At 35.8% G+C, this 15,117-nt stretch overlaps 1 protein-coding gene across 10 annotated transcripts in view; it reads right to left on the bottom strand.

Moving 5' to 3' along the window:
* sema4c (sema domain, immunoglobulin domain (Ig), transmembrane domain (TM) and short cytoplasmic domain, (semaphorin) 4C) overlaps nt 1-15,117 on the bottom strand; it is a 665,691-nt gene that overhangs the window by 264,775 nt on the left and 385,799 nt on the right. For 3 of the 10 annotated variants that reach the window (XM_087252269.1, XM_087252270.1, XM_087252271.1), the window contains one exon: nt 14,990-15,073. The exons of the other annotated variants lie outside the window; for them this stretch is intronic. The gene's annotated coding sequence lies outside the window, so the exon portion shown is untranslated. The remainder of the gene's footprint in view (nt 1-14,989; nt 15,074-15,117) is intronic. 10 annotated transcript variants of the gene reach the window in all.

The following is a 15,117-nucleotide window of genomic DNA, read 5'->3' on the forward strand; positions in this document are numbered from 1 at the left end:
GTGGACAAGCTCAGAACGTTTTAGTCTTGTTTTTAATAACAGGTTTAAATGGGACCTATGATATACTTGATCCTTTGCATTCTAAAACATGATGCTTTGAGAGCTGGTGGGCAGTGAATTTGTATGTAAATGTACATTTTTTTTTGCACAACATGTTCACAGTTGGTACTATTTCTAGCAAAAGAATAGTGATTAAATATTAACTTATATCACTAACCCTTGTGCACTGTTCAAATTTACTACCATTTTGTTAAGTTCGGGATGAAAACATCCAAACATCCTTTTTTTTTTTTTTTTTTGCATGAATCTGTTAATCACCACCAGCCTTAATCAAACCTACTAAATTGCTTAGAAAATTACTGGATTTGAACTCTTTAATTGCCAAGTTCACAAATGATGTGACTGATTTGGTGAAGAAAAAAAAATAAAACACACAAAATGACGTATCTTCAATATAAAAAGTAATTGTGAACTAATTTGTTTTTAATCCATCAAATTGTTGGACATGTGAAAGCTTAATAACAACATTGGCTTTGATGTATTGTTAGATTTTCATTTTTTTTCCCTGATTTACTGTTGGTGGCTGTTTTTGCCCCATTGGTTTGCATTAGAGCCGCATTTGATGGTGCATAAATACACAGTTTCATTCTGATGCATATTTTGATTTTCTCTGACACATCAAGGTAAGCGCGCAAAGGTCACGCTCTCACACAAATTGCTGTTAAACTCCATATAAAATCCAGAAACTAAGCTTTCAGATAGGCACAGGCCTATCTAAATGGTTAATGCTGCCAACTGATGATCAACAGTAAAAATTAGAAAATTGACCTCTTCCCGACTACCAACAATCAAAAATACATGATTATACGGTGTCATGGTTTTCATCAATCAAAGAAAATCAATAAAAAAACAATTCAAAGGCAATGACATGTCCAAGAAAAAGTCCACAACTATTTTTATATAGAAAATATGTCATTTTGTGTTTTTTTCACCAAATCAGTGACATCATTTATGAATTTGGAGATTAAAGAGTTATAGTAAATTTAGTAGCTTTGACCAGGACTAAGGTTGATTAACAGATAAATTAAAAAAAAAATATTTATCTGATGCATTATTACAGCAGTATAATTCAATGGATGTTTTCATCTCGAACATAACAAAAGGGTAGTAAATTTAATTGTATCTTTGAGTTTTTTTTTTTTTATTCAAAGCATTTTCTAAATATACGCGTCTATAAGATTTTTCAGCAAAAATAATTTTGCTAGCTGAAACAGAAAAAGTTGTGACCAAATTAAGACTCAAAATCCCCCCAGAGTGGATGAAAACATCCCCAACAGCAAATAAGGGTTAAAGCCTTCACTGTTTGTTGTGGATCATTAAACCTTTATGCATACTCAATGGTATCAGTTTTCTGAAGGGTATCCTTGTGCTGATGGGACCTTGGCCACAGCAGAGATCCAGAAAAAACAGGATCTAGGAAACCTTGAAAATTGTGGTCTTTGACATGGTTCAGAGTTGGAACTAAAGTCACTCAATCAGGGCTACATCTGAAGAACCATGTGGTTTTGTGAAAAACTAAAAATGATGAATACATTGCTGATATTCCATATAAAATGTAAGATTTGGGATTTGTTTGGCTTAAGCTATGCTATATGTATGCTATTTACTATTGAGATAATGAAATAGTCTGGTAGAAGTGATGCAGTTACCTTAATTCTACAAGATTGCTAATGCTTCTGTGTGTTCTTTTACAGAACGGTCCACTACTAGTGAGGAAAAACCTAAATGAATCAACTGACACAGTAGGTGTATGAGCAAGAGATAATTTACAGCCACAGAGAAGTAGATCTTATATCATCCTGAAGTGTTTCTTTTGCGGTAATGGCCATTTGACTGTACATTATCCCACTTATTACAATGGCTACTTACACAGTAAATAACAGGACATGAAATATTGATTCAAGGTGAGAATATTATGTGAGAACAAAGAGAGAGCGCACAGGACTATCAGAGTAAACAGTGGCATAAATCAGCGGTTGCCAGGGACAACGGTTAATTATACTGTATTAATAATAGTCATTATTCAACAATATTTGACTGCAGAATGCTGCAATCAACATCAAGTATTCTAGATGGATGGGCTGCAAATTCATTGCATGCTCCAAAATCAAATAACTGATGTTCTTCTGAAATAGCAAATTATCGAGTGCATGCTCTAATATAGGAGATTTGTAATATGCAACCCTGGGCCACAAAACCACTCATAAGTGTCAGATTTTTGAAATTGAGATTTATATATCACATAAAAGCTGGGTAAATAAGCTTTGCATCGATGCATGATTGTTAGCAACGGACAATATTTGTCTGAAATATAAACTAATTTACAATCTGGACTCTGGGTGCTCAAAAAAAAATCGAAATGTAGACAAAACCACTTTAAAGTTGTCTAAATTAAGTTCTTAGCAACTCATAGAATGGTAAGATTTCTATATTTACAGTGGGAAATTTACAAAATGCTTTTATGAAACATTAACTGAACTTAATATTCAATTGATTTCAGCATGGTATCATGAGACTTAGATTTATAAATCATTATTTTTATAAATAACAAATTTAAGTGCTTCAGATGTTTTATCCAAATTCTGAATGTATGTATATATATATATATATATATATATATATATATATATATATATATATATATATATATACACACACATACACAGTTGAAATCAGCCCCCCTTTTAATTTTCTTTTTCTTTTCTAAAAATAATTACCAAATGATGTTTAACAGAGCAAGGACATTTTTACAGTATGTCTGATAATATTTCTGAGATTATTATTATATTATATTATATTTAAGATTTCTTCTGGAGAAAGCCTTATTTTATTTTCCCTTTAAGCTATATTTTTTCCGATAGTCTAGAGAACAAACCATCGTTATAAAATAACTAGCCTAATTACCCTAACCTGCCTAGTTAACCTAAATAAGCCTTTAAATGTTACTTTAAGCTTTATAGAACTGTCTTAAAAAATATCTAGTCAAATATTATTCACTGTCATCATGGCAAAGATAAAAAAAAATTTGTTGTTAGAAATGAATTATTAAAACTATTCTAATTATTAATGTGTTGAAAAATATAATCTCTGTTAAACAGAAATTTGGGGGAAAATAAACAGGGGGGCTAATAATATAATCATATATGACAATCATAATAGGAATAATTGAAATGTCTATTTTGCACACTATCCCTTATTTACATTCTGTCTACATTTTTTGGGGCCCAATTTGTCAAAAGCATTTGCAATTATGTTGTGTATAACCAGATGAAACATCAAACACCCCAAAACCAGAGTGAAAAATCATTACGCATCCACTGTCAAATGTGCATTTGTAAGAGATAAAACTTATAATTAGTACTTTTACATGTGCAGCACTATATTGAACAACACATGCTTATTGTGTATACTGTACGTACCCAGGTCTACATTTCTGGAGACCGTAAAATATGTACCCAGAGGTGGGTCTAGCTGCATTTTGTTTGTAAAAGCAGTTTGATGCCACCAACAGCTTATGTTCCTTTTTAAGCTACCCCTGACCGCTTCAGTATGGACAGCTTTTCCAATGTTACCAGTTTGTCTGTAGACTGCAACAGTGGGGTCTGAAAAACAGTTCCTGAAACCAGGTGGAATGAAAGCAAAACAAAAAATACAATAAAACAATATAAATAACAGCACTGTAAAAAAAATTGTTGACTCAACTTAAAATTAAGGCAACAAGCTTCAGGACATTTTTTGAGTTCTCAACTTAAATCGAGTTAGGTGCAATAATTGGGTTGAAAGTTGAGTCAACTCTTAAAAATGTCCTTATGTTTGTTCCCTTAAAATTTAAAGTTCAGTCAACCCTGTTTATTTATTTATTTATTTTTTGTACAGTGAGGCTGAAAACGTGGTAAAACTTGAAAATATGGTTAAAAAAAAAAATCACAAAGCCACGACAGCTTTTCTTTATCCCTTAGGGAAGGGGGAGGTTTCATTTTAACCAACCAGCTTGCTGTCGACTGAATAAACTGACCCACCCTTATCCTTCCCTGAGTGATTTAGAAAAGCTGTCATGGCTTTGTGATTTTTACCACATTTTTACATTTTACCACATTTTCAGCCTCACTGTAAAAAAACAAGGTTGACTCAGCTTAAGATTTTAAGGAAAAAAACTACAGGATATTTTTGAGCGGTTCGGCTTAATTACATTGTTACCCCTGGTAGATTTGTGTGTGAAGAGAAAGCACAAATGGCACATACAAGAGAAATTTGAGATCATCAAAAAGTGTACAAAGCGGCCTCTGATAGTTGTGAGAAAACAAAAACTGCAAGCAGACAGCTCTGGTGACGTATTTCGCGGGCTTTATAACTCTCAGAAATAAAGGTATGTGAGCTGTCACTGGGGTGGTACCTTTTCAAAGGTACAATTTTGTACCTTAACGGTGCATATTAATACCTCGAGGGTACATATTAGCACCTAAATGTACAAAAGTGTTCCTCTTAAAACGTTTAGGTATTAATATATACTTTTGAGGTATAAATATGGATCCTTTAGGTACATATGTGTACCTTTTGAAAAGGTACCACCGCAGTGACAGCCGTGTACCTTTATTTCTAAGAGGGTAGAAATGTAGCTCTGGCTACTTATCCACAATTATCTTGGCTTGTCAAGTACATTTCCTGACCTAAACCCTTCCGGAAAACCCAACTAATAGTGTTTTCCAAAGGAAACATAAGGTAATAAGTCACATACACAAAGGGTAATTTAAAGTGCTTTTGAAGAGATGTGAAGAGATGATGCCAAGGTATCCATAGTCCTAGACCAGGCCGTATCCTGAGCAGATGCTGTGGTGGTCATGGAGAAGTAGAGAGCCCGAGACTGATTGCTAAAAGACCCAGTGACAAATGTCAGCATTGATCCCGTGGGCCAGCCTGTACACCCGCCAGTGACCTACTCACACCTTCAGCTTCTCCTTGAAGGACGTCCAGCCTTCTCCAGCCCCTGGCACCTAAACTGTAGCTTTCCAAAAAAAAGCCTTGCCCGAATAAAAATTGTCGTGCCCAACTGCGCCTGGTTTCTCTCAAGGTTTTTTTCTTCTTTACTTTCGTCAATTGGTGAAGTTTGTTTTTCGCCACTGGCTTGCTTGGTTTGGGACTTGTGAAGCTGCGCATCGATGGATTTGCTCTTCAGTGTTTGGACTCTCAGCAATGAAAATTAAACCACACTGATCTAAAATGAACTTCAATCTGAAATCTGGTCTGAAGCAGATTCAATTGACTAGTACTTCTATGTTAAGCTACTTTGACACAATCTACATTGTAAAGTGCTATAGAAATAAAGATGAATTGCGTTACATTACATCAACTACAAAAATAAACATAAAATACAACAAGCATAAGTAATAAAAACAACTTCAGCAAGTGCTCTCAATGTTCCTTCCAAAAAATGTCTTGATCACTGCTATGCAAATTCAAAAGTGTATTGCGACCAACTATATTATACCAATTGAAATCCTTTTTATATATTATCTAAAAATATTATATATTGTAATACATATTTGAGATTTCACAAAAAAAAAAAAAAAAAAGAAGGATGAACCGTGCGTTTCCAACAAGTCCATGTTGGATAATGTGTTAAACTCTTCCATCCACAGTTGAGGATATTTGAAAGCTGTGAGGACATGGCTGTGCGCAAGACAGAGTGAAATGAGGATACAGTATCAGTATACCCAGGCCTTCAGGCTGCAGTTTCAAGTGGGTGCTCTTACTTTCATTTGAGAGTGCTTACCACCCTCTACAGTATCACCGCAACAGAACTGGGCCTACATTAAATTCAAGGAAGTTTGAAATAAAAAATAAATAATAGAAGTGAACAGTTACCTCAAATCAACTATGATTAATCTATATGCAAGAACATCAACGCAAAGATTAATGAACATTTGAGTGCTCTTTTTTCAGTCTTATTCATTTACCACTGAATGAACACACAAATGATTTAACCGATAGGCGTGCAACAAAACAGACAAAGACATCTGCCTGCTTTCCTGTATCTGCTATGGATGTTAGGTGTCCTTATTCGCTTTCTGACCAAAGGCTCATTGAGGCGTGCTGCGATTTCTCTCGAACGAGCGTGTTGATCTGACAGTTCCACCAGCGTTTTTTCCATTCCGGAGCATCCATATAACGTTCCTCTCCTTCATGTGGCAGACAGACGCCCCTCGTCTCGTCTCATCCACCCTCCGCCCCCGCACACTTTCAAGTCTAAAACTGGAAGATGCGATTGGCCCCAACAAGTAAACAGGGAACACTTGTTTACTTCCTCAACACAAGTAAATATTTTACGCGTTTCTGGCTGCATGTCAGAACTCTCCGTGTGTGTATAGCACAGATCTTGTCACAGCACTGTGGGTAAACAGCCTGTAAGGTTTGGGGGGGGGAAGCGAAAGCAGTCAACTGTAGACCCTTATGGAGCCTCAATAATGCAGCCAGGAGCTACAAACGGATAAGAGATTTATCAGACTGTGTTTGTGTAGGTGTCTGTGAGTTTGCATGTATGCATTAATAACAGCTATGCCCTGCCACGCAGCTAATTTTTAATTGGAAACTGCGCGTTTGGCTTGCCGGAGGAATCCGTGTTATTTGATTCGTGACACAGTACAAAATGTTCTTCTTTCTCCACTGTGTGGATACAACAGCGAAACAGATATGCCTGTCTAATAGGCCAAAATCAAGAGTGTGTGCACGTCAATATGCTTTGAATTCATTTGGCTCTCGTCTGTGGTTTCCTAATAAATAGTGTGGAATGAATGCCGAGTATTACGACGTGGAATGGGAAAAATTTGAAATTGGTGTTTGCTAAAATGAACTCCACTTTTACCATTGCTAATAGTTGGCCTATGAAACGCTGTCACATTTGTATGGTGGGGAAATAAGCAAGGACTCAATTTCAGTAGAATGATGGGTTTTTGTTATCTATAAAATAAAACAAAAAGACAACAAAAACAACCCCAAGGGGGAAACATTAACTAAAAGCAGAGGTGGGTAGAATATACCAAATCTATAATCAAGAAAAAGTACAAGTACCTGTGGAAAAGTTTTGCCCATGTAAAAGCAAAAATCTTAATAGTTACTCCAGTAAGAGTAAAAAAAAAGTATCTGATGAAACAATTACTCAAGTAAATAGTTACAAGTTAATTACAGTATACAGTGTTTCCTGTGGCGGCATATCTCTTACACAAATCTACCAACTACCTATGACGTTATTTCAGTGACAAATGGAGAAATGTCGTGAGCACAGTATTACAAGCTGAGATCGCATTTATGTAATACGAGCATGCAAATCTTTTTGCTTGCACGTCGATTTCCTCTGCTTGTGAACAAAACATCTTGCACACCCCTCAAATATAAGCGCAGATCTTATTGCACACTCTCAAAGAAAACTCCAGCGAAAACCATGTTACATATTTACATATATATATACATATATATATATATATATATATATATATATATATATTTTTTTTTTTTTTTTTTTTTTTTTTTGATTATTAGATTTTTTGTTAGGAAAAAAAAAAAATATATATATTTCCTTGGCAGGAAGGACCAAGACAAGGCTTGACAAGAACAGAGCGACATACAATGCATGATGAGCGATGACAAACTAGCACAGAACAGAAGACAAGAGGGAGCTATAAAAGAGAAATAATTAACAAACAAACAAACAGGTAAACTGAATTAATTAATGAGTTAACAAGGAGAGTGGGACTAAACAATAAACGGGAGAGTACATGACACAAAGACAAAACAAGCCATTCGCTCACAAGAAAACAGGATTAAAACACTAGACAACCCATTAACAGTGTTCACATAAAACACAACAGCATGTGGCCAAATGTAAACACAGGCCACGTGCAACAAACAATAACACAGACAGAACGCAAGACACATGTACTCGATAAATAAAACACTTACTGTGCACTCACACATGTTCCAAACCCAGCAAACTGGAGCGCTGAGGGTATAAACACAGTGCCACAACCAAAACAACAAACACACCAGGATGAGAACATGCATCCCGAGCATGCCTGAACCTCAAGTGAACATCAAGCAGGATTGCATACGGCGAGCGTGGTCAAGACGGCACTCATGCAAAGACAAAGACAGACAATGACAGAAAATATGAGTGCTCGACCCAAGAAAACCTGATCCGAGCACAACATAATAGAAAAGACACGACTAGTGTCTGGCCACCAAAACAAGAATTAACAAGACTGGCGTGGCAGAATCCTGACAAACGCATTATACACAAACTGCTGTGAGTGTTCCTTGCATCAGATCTCCTCAAACATAACCCACAAAATGTATTCAGCGCAGATGTACAACAGACTTGACCATGCAGCTTGTTTCCTAATGGTTGGAATAAACTCCATAACTCTTGCTCATATTTTGTCCAGACTTGCTGTCTGGATGAGTCAGTGATAGTTGGCGAAAGTCTGAAAAAACAGTATCTGGCAGTCTGTGTTGACAGATTTCATTGTGTAGTGTGTGATGGGCACATATTTTATAGCTTCAGACTATGCCTCCGTCCAGTTGGAGAATATCAGACATGGCTGAATATTAGAGCCTAGAAACAAGGCCACTGTTTCTGCTTAGTTCTTTGTGTTCGGAATGACTCGAAAGTCTGAAGATGTACAATCCTCAGTCGTTTAATGCATGATGCCCAGATTTTGTCTATGTAACCATTAACAACATAGGCCAGAACTGTTTGTGTAGCCAAGTGTTTGAAAATCTGTTCAGATTTTGTTATTCATTTGCATATTCCAGCCTTAAAGGAATGCTTTTTTTTTTTTTTTTTTTTTTGAAAAAGGCAAATTTTCTCAATTCTTCTAGAGATAAACATTTGATTTTTCAACCGATTTTAACCCCATTCAGCTGATTTCTTGTTATGGCGGGGGCATTTTAGTTTACCTTAGCATGATGATTTACATTTTTTTATTCTTTTATTTTTATTGTATTACTTTTACATAAATTTAAATTAGTTTATTTTTGGATGACGTCTGACAATGAACATCTTTTTGGAGGTTTAGAATTTAAGTGTGCTGGTAAAAATGGCTTAAGTGAGTTGACAAAATTTGGGTAGGTTTGGGATCAGTTTAGATGTTTTGAATGTGCATTTTATGTTAAATATTTAATATTTACCTACTCATTTTTAATTTGCAGGCATTTTTTGTGTGCATTTGAAAGGGTTTATGTATTTGGGAGGGTCAAGTGTACCTGGCAACACTGACCACCACTTTCTAATTGTAATGCTATGGTGTGTGTTTGTCTGAGGTTCTTCTCAGATACCTGCTTCTTTGGTGAAATGTGAATAATTTCAAAATAATAATTTAATTTATTTAAGGTTTTGAACAGTTTGGGCTGGAAACATTCAAGTATATCTGGCAACACTGACCACCACTTTCGTATTGTAATGCTGTGGTGTGTGTTTGTAAGAGGTTCTTCTCAGATACCTGCTTCTTATTGCATTTCTTTCTGATAATCATTTAATTTATTTATTTAAGCTTTAGAACAGTTTAAGCTGGAAACATTCAAGCATATCTGGCAACACCGATCACCATTTTCTCAATGTAATGCTGTGGTGTGAGTTTGTCTGAGGTTCTTCTCAGATACCTGCTTCTTTGTTGAAACTAGTATTTTTTTCTAATAATTATTTCATTAGTTTATGTAAGGTTTCAAACAGTTTGAGCTGGAAACATTCAAGTATATCTGGCAACACTGACCGGCTATTGTAACGCTGTGGTGTGTGTTTGTCTGAGGTCCTTCTCAGATACCTGCTTCTTTGGTGAAATTTGCATTTTGTCAAAATAGTAATTTAATTTATTTAATGTTTCGAACAGTTTAAGCTGGAAACATTCAAGTATATCGGGCAACACTGACCACCATTTTTTTTATTGCAATGCTGTGGTGTGTGTCTGAGGTTCTTCTCAGACATCTGCTACTTTGGTGAAATTTGCATTTTTTCAAAATATTAATTTAATTTATTTAGGGTAAGGGGCATCACAGTGCCGCAGTGGCTAGCACGATCGCCCCACAGCATGAAGGTCATTGGTTCGAGGCCTGTCTGGGTCAGTTGCCATTTCTGTGTGGAGTCTGCATGTTATCCCCGTGTTCGATTATGAGAAAACTGGAGCACCCAGAGGAAACACAAGTCCAAAGACAAGTGCTATAGGTGAAGTGAATAAGCTAAATTGGCCGTAGTGTATGTGTGTGAATGTAAGAGTGTATGGGTGTTTCCCAGTGATGGGTTGCGGCTTAAAGGGTATTTGCTGCGTAAAACATATCCTGGAAAAGTTGGCAGGGTCTCACTTTATTTTGATGGTCCATTTGTTGATTTTAGGTTACATTGCATCTACATGCCGATTAATTCACATTACATTATAAGCAGACTGTTAGGTTGGGGGTAGGGTTAGTGTAAGTTGACATGTACTTGCAAAGTTTCTTATAGTCAGCTAAATGTGTTTAGCAGCAGTATCAACAGATATTAAGCAGACAGTCAACAAACACTCAAATGGATCATCAAAATAAAATGTTACCATTGGCGATTCATTCCGCTGTGGTGACCAAGCCGACTAAGCCGAAAAGAAAATGAATGAATGATTAAAAGCAAGTAACATGGCATGGTGACCCAGTGGTTAGCACTGTCGCCTCACAGCAAGAAGCTCCCTGTATTTGCAGGGGTTTCCTCAGAGTGTTTCTTTTTTCCCAAAAAAACATGCAGTATAAGTGAATTGAATAAATAAAATTGGCCATAGTGTGTGTAAATGAAAGAGTCAACTTCAATATTTATGTTCACTAAACTTAAACCATGTCTATTAAACTTGAATTATAAAGTCCATTAACATCATACTTCATTACAACAACTTATCCATTTAAGTTAACGAAACTTAGACCATGTCCCTTACACTTAATTGTCCAGTCCTGTCAACTTTAATCTGTTAAAACAACTTTACTGTTCAATAAACTTAAACATTTAAGGCAGCATGAATGCTTACTTATTTTTGACAGTGTAAAACAACAACAACAACACTGCTGTTTTATGCCCAATATATTTTGTAACATCTCAGAAGACAGACTCAAAGGATGATTCATTTAACTCTCAACTAGCATTTGACATGATTCTTGTTGATTCTAAACAGCAGACAGGACACATAATATAAGAAATACCGTCATGGGAAAAGTAATGTTGTACAGTTTGGCAGATATATGTGTCCCGCTACTTAATTAATACAATATATTTGCTTCTGAAAAGTTATGATTTAAAACTGGCAGTGTTGTGCTACTAGCAATGCTGCTGTCCAACACCACCAATAACACCCTAGCACTGTGGCAGAGAGATTTACAATTCACATTTGCATCAGAAAATGCAAAAATGGAGTTTCCTGACAAGCACAGATTTGGCAGAGAACAGCTAGCCATGAATCTCAATGTCTGTAATGATCTCAGGAACAGGTGACCATGCAAACAGAACAGGTCAAACAGAAAGAGTAAAAAAAAAATCCTGTACAGTCCAGCCGGAAACGGTAAACATCGGAATTTGCCTCAGATCAGCTGCAAAAGGGCAACGCTGTTTGAGGGAGTTTAGCGGGAAAAATCCCATTTCAGCTCTCACGGGGCTCATTGAGACACAGAGTTGAGCTTTGTTCAAATCACTCTGGCTAACAAAATAAATGGATAACAACACTGAAAATTCAGTAATGGGTTTTGAGATCACATCAGGCTGGTCATTAATCGAGTTCAGTGATGTCGATGTGTGTGTGTGTGTGTGTGAGAAGAGTCCGTGGTTTGTTGTCTCTGTTTGTGTCCTCAGAGGAAAGAGTTCATTCCGGCGGAATAAAAATGCTGCCTGGCCATAACACAGATTGTTTCCATGAAGATGATGTTGGTTTGCAAGAGTGTGTGTGTGTGTGACATATCAGGACTCAAATGTGTACAATAAGATGGGTATTACAAGAAGATGGTGAATTATGAGGGCATTGCAGATATCCCCATTTTTCAAAGCTCCTAAACCATACAGAATTTGTTGTTGTTTTTTTCCAGAAAATAAAACCGCACAGTTTCCTGTAAGGGATAGGGTTAGGTATATGCTGTAAAAAAATGCTGTAAAATTTTCAGTATTGGGGTGACACGGTGGCTCAGTGGTTAGCAATGTCACCTCCCAGCAAAAAGGTCAATGATTTGAGTTCCTGCTTGGTCAATTGGCAATTCTGTGTGGATTTTGCAAGTTTACTTAAGTTTCGTCCAGGTGCTCTGGTTTCCCCCACAGTTCAACGTCATGCGCTATAGTTGAATTGAGAATTGAATTGAGTAAGCCAAATTGGCTGTAGTATATGTGTGTGAATGAGTGTGTATGGATGTTTCAAAGCACTGGGTTGCAGCTGGTAGGGCATCCATTGTGTAAAACATATGTTGGTGGTTCAATCCACTGTGGTAACCTCTGATGAATAAAGGGACTAAGCCGAAGGAAAATAAATGAATACATAAATATAAGGGCATCCACTGCATAAACATTCATTCAATAAATGAATGAATATGACCATCATCTTCACTGTATGCATATATATATATATATATATATATATATATATATATATATATATATATATATATATATATATATATATATATATATATATATATATATATATATATATTTAAAAAACAGCCTATAACATAATAGCCCCTTATTTTTATTGAAAAATATATAATATTATAAAAGTATGACGTAAAATAAGCTTAAACAATATAGGGAATAACGACAAGCAATCAGTCAATATGGACAATCAGTGTGTCACATAACCAGCGATCGCTATCAAGAGATCGCTGGTTCTCACACGAACTCTCAGGACTACACTTCCGCATTCCCCAGGACTACACATTCATACATGCACTTCTCCCAGACACGCACGCCTGATCATTCATCTAGCTTGATTGCATACACCAGCTGAATCTTGTCATAGTCTGATAGCACACCATACATAAGCCACTCATGAACTCATCCAGTGTGCTGAGTCTTGTTAGATGTATCAGTGACATTACAACGCGTATTCCTGGTCTTGTTTTCCTGTGTTTTGATCTTAGCCTTGTTTATCCAGTTCTCCTGTTTAGCCGTCTGCTTTCTGACCTCTCGCCTGTGTTTGACTACGATTCTGGACTGCCTGTATAGATCTGTTTGCACCTGTGCTGACCATCGCTTACCTGACTTTAAATAAACCTTCATTTGGATCCTACCTTCTGTTGTCAGTGTCACTCTCCAACGTAACACAGTGTATTTGATAACATAAGCTAATATTTTTTGGAGCTGCCCAAAATTATCTTAATGGGAAAATATTCTCAAAAATAGGTCAAAAGCCAATAGATTCAGATACTTGTATCACAGTTCTAGGTATAACTGATTTTGAGATATAAAAAGACATAAAAAAAGAGATATAAAAAGACATAATAAATTTTCATTTGTCAGTATACTGGCACAAAGGTTAATATTATTAAACTAGAAACAGAAAGCTGCTTCTACATATACATATACATATCTATATCTAATGAGGGATGTAATGAAACATTCGAAACTGGAGAAAATCAGATTCTCCTTCAAAAAGAAAGACGACAAATTCTATAAATAATAGCAACCTTTCATGGATTATTTTAAACACATAAATTCTGCAAGAATTAGTTCAATTGAAGAGGATTAGACCAATTTCGTTTAGAACAGAAGGTCAGTATATATTTTTTTATTTATTTTTAATTTTATTATTATTTATTTCTTTTTTGTGATTTATTTGTATTTTTATTTATTTATTTATTTATTTTTGTATTAATCTATTATCACCATACATATGTATGTATTGTTTGTAAATTGCATGTTTTATTGTCAATTGTGTGAATTTTTCTTGTCAAATTTGTAAGTCGTTGTGTTTGAATGTTTAAAAAACAAAAAAGAAAGTTTAAAAAAATTAATGAATTAATATATTATCTTGAAATTGAAATTACTGCACAAATGTAATGGTTAATTTACAGTGCACTTGTAAATTTTACAGAATTACTGCCAACCATAATTGCAAAAAAATAAATAAATAAAAAAAGTGTAAGGCTGGGATAGGACAATAAAAAATAATTAGTGCAATACTAAAACAATAAGAACCTATGGAATGTCCCCAATTCAGAATCACAAACTTGTGTGTCTGTTTGTTTACGTTCCAGTGAGAACATTGCACCGGGCAACTAATGAATAATATACATATTTGCAATTGGCTTCAATTGCACTATAAAAATGTGCTACTCGGCACAACAATAAATCACATTTAATGACTTTTGGGATTCATTATGTGAATATTAATGCACAGTTTACGTAACCAGGTGGCAATAACCTAAAATGTCTTGATGGATTTGCATTCCTAATAATCTGCCTCTTTTCCTCTATTACAGCATTACACTGGGCTAATTTAACACGAACAGAGAAAGTGATAAAAAATTGAAGCCGATTTAAATCGAACACATGGCTCCTGAGGGTGCGAGCGCTCTGTATAGCCGCTGAGTGATCATTTTATACAGGCCTTCAGTGTGAGAAATGATGTCCACACTTCAAAGGAACTTCAATCAAATTGCATTTCTATGCTTGATAAATAATTGAGGAATACTCGAAATGGCCTTGAGTCATACCATTCATCGAGGGCTCGGCGAACGCGTCTAACAGACGGAGAAAAGAAAGCGAGAGAATGCGATGGACATCATTGTTTTTGAGAGCTCTTTGTCTTGTAATGTTTTTTGCACGAATGAAACCGATTTAGCCTTTGGAATAAAGAGCTGAAATCCCGCATGTGTGGATTGGGGTGGTGTGTGGACAGGTGACTCTAACCAAACACTGCTGTACTTTGGAGTGCAGATCTGAGCCCACCTGCAGAGACAGCGCAGCCGGTGAATATACCGTACTCGGAGTCCATTCACTTTGATCCACGCTTCCAAATCAACCCTGACACATCTGCCAGTTAGGAAAGAAAGGACAAAGTTACCCGGTCATGAATA

Source organism: Danio rerio, chromosome 5 (assembly GCF_052040795.2).
Source record: "Danio rerio strain M-AB ecotype USA chromosome 5, GRCz13ab, whole genome shotgun sequence".
NCBI lineage: Eukaryota > Metazoa > Chordata > Actinopteri > Cypriniformes > Danionidae > Danio > Danio rerio.